Source organism: Phalacrocorax aristotelis, chromosome 1 (genome assembly GCF_949628215.1).
Source record: "Phalacrocorax aristotelis chromosome 1, bGulAri2.1, whole genome shotgun sequence".
In the NCBI taxonomy this organism is placed as follows: Eukaryota; Metazoa; Chordata; class Aves; order Suliformes; family Phalacrocoracidae; genus Phalacrocorax; species Phalacrocorax aristotelis.
Window position 1 is genome coordinate 3,076,003 of NC_134276.1, and position 2,343 is coordinate 3,078,345.

A 2,343-nucleotide genomic window follows, 5' to 3' on the forward strand; every position below is an offset into this window, starting at 1 on the left:
GTGGGCTGCTCTGGTCTCTTTGGTGTTGCAGTGGTATGTCGCTGGGTTCATGTTACAGCAATTGTTTGTGCGATTGCAGCTGTGCCTTGGCTGTTATGGGGAGGAAACTGGTCTGGCTGTCCAAAAGCAGACCCACGCTAGTCTGTGTTGTCCCTGCATGGGACATCCAGGATAGGCTGAGCAAATCTTTGTGGTTTTAGGGTGGGTTTCTCCCTGTCAGTGTATAAGGAGCTAAAGCAACCTACCTCTATGGACCTCCTTTGCTGAGCAGATACAGAAAGTTCATGCTCCTTTCAGCAGCTTTGGGTTTTGTTGCTCCCTAGCACACAGAGCTGGATTGCATCCCTGGTCCTCAGCTGAGGAAATCCTTCCAGCTCCTATCAGAGCCCCCTAGTCTTCCACTACTGGAGGTGCAAAGTGCTCCAGAAATAGCACACGTTGCTGTAAAGTTCACTTGGACTCTTTTTTAGCAACACCTAGGGGGTTAACATGTTGTCTGGGCTGGGGCTGGCCTATGAGCTATGGAAGTGGTCCATCAATGCTGGCTGACTTTCACAGGCTGACACTGCTGCTCTTCAAGGTGAAAGCTAAGCTTATTCTTTGGCCTTGTCAGGCCTGGGCAATGGACTTTGGAAGCCTCCTGCTCCAGAAAATAAACCTGGTGTGTTGTTAACCTCCCCTTCTCCCTCCTAGTAAAACTGGTTTGGTCCTCTATGCTTTCTACTAGCAAACATTGAGGCTGGGTTTCTGGTGACTTTGCTGGAAATGCATGTCAGGGAAAGCCATGAATGCTCTGTTCTTGGTACAAACTGGAGGAGGTCAGTTCTTGTAGAGCTTTTCCAAGCAATGCACTCAATTATCAAGGTTGGACTAGATGATCCCTGAGGTCCCTTCCAACCTGTGATTCTGTGATATCAAAGCACAGCTGCTGCTTGCAAATCTCCCCGAAGCAGAGGAGCAAGAGATCTGTTCCAATTAAGTATCCATTCCTGGAAAGGGCTGCACTAATAAATGTTCTGTAATTGTTTGTAATGCAAGGCAGGACCAGCTCTGCCTAATAAGCAGTCCTGGTTAGCAGGGAAGGTCCCAGACAACTGGAGGCTTGCTGATGTGATGTCCATCTACAAGAAGGGCCGGAAGAAGGATCCAGGGACTACAGGCCAGTCAGCCTGATCTCGGTACAGGGGAAGGTTATGGAACAGATAATATTCAGTGTGTTCACCAAACCTGTGCAGGACAATGAGGGGATCAGGCCCAGCCAGCATGGCTTCATGAAAGGCAGGTCCTGCCTGACCAACCTGAACTCCTTCTAAGACATGGTGACCTACCTGGTGGGTAAGGGAAAAGTTGTGGATGTTGTCTATCTGGAATTTAGCAAAGCCTTTGACACTGTCTCCCACAGAATCCTACTAGAGAAGATGGTGGCTGACGGCTTGGATGGGTGTACCCTTTGCTGGGTAAAAACTGGCTGGATGGCCGAGCCCAGAGGGTTGTGGTGAACGGAGCTGAATCCAGCTGGTGGCCCGTCACGAGCAGGGTTCCCCAGGGCTCAGTGTTGGGGATGGTCTTGTTTAATGTCTTTATCAGTGATCTGGATGAGGGGATCGGGTGCGCCCTCAGTCAGTTTGCAGGTGACACCAAGTTGGGTGGGAGTGTCGATCTGCTTGAGGGCGGGAAGGCTCTGCAGAGGGACCTGGACAGGCTGGATCCATGGGCCGAGGCCAGTTGTGTGAGGTTTAACAAGGCCAAGGGCCGGGTCCTGCCCTTGGGTCACACCAACCCCAGGCATCACCCCAGGCCTGGGGCAGAGGGGCTGGGAAGTGCCCGGCGGAGAAGGCCCTGGGGGTGCTGGCTGACAGCCGGCTGGGCATGAGCCAGCAGTGCCCAGGTGGCCAAGGAGGCCACCAGCCCCCGGGCTTGTGTCAGCCCTGGTGTGGCCAGCAGGAGCCGGGCAGGGCTGGGGCCCCTGTGCTCGGCACTGGGGAGGCCCCACCTCGAGTGCTGGGCTCAGGTTTGGGCCCCTCGGGACAAGAAGGCCCTGGAGGGGCTGGAGCGTGTCCAGAGAAGGGCAGCGGGGCTGGGGCAGGGTCTGGAGCACAAGTGTGCTGGGGGGCGGCTGGGGGAGCTGGGGGGGTTTAGCCTGGAGAAGAGGAGGCTGAGGGGAGCCCTTCTCGCTCTCTGCAGCTGCCTGAGAGGGGCTGGAGTGAGGGGGGGGCTGGTCTCTGCTCCCAAGTCACCAGTGACAGGGCGAGAGGGAATGGCCTCAAGCTGCGTCAGGGGAGGTTTAGGTTGGGTGTGAGGGAAAATGCCTTCCCTGCCAGAGCGGTCAGGCCCTGGCACAGG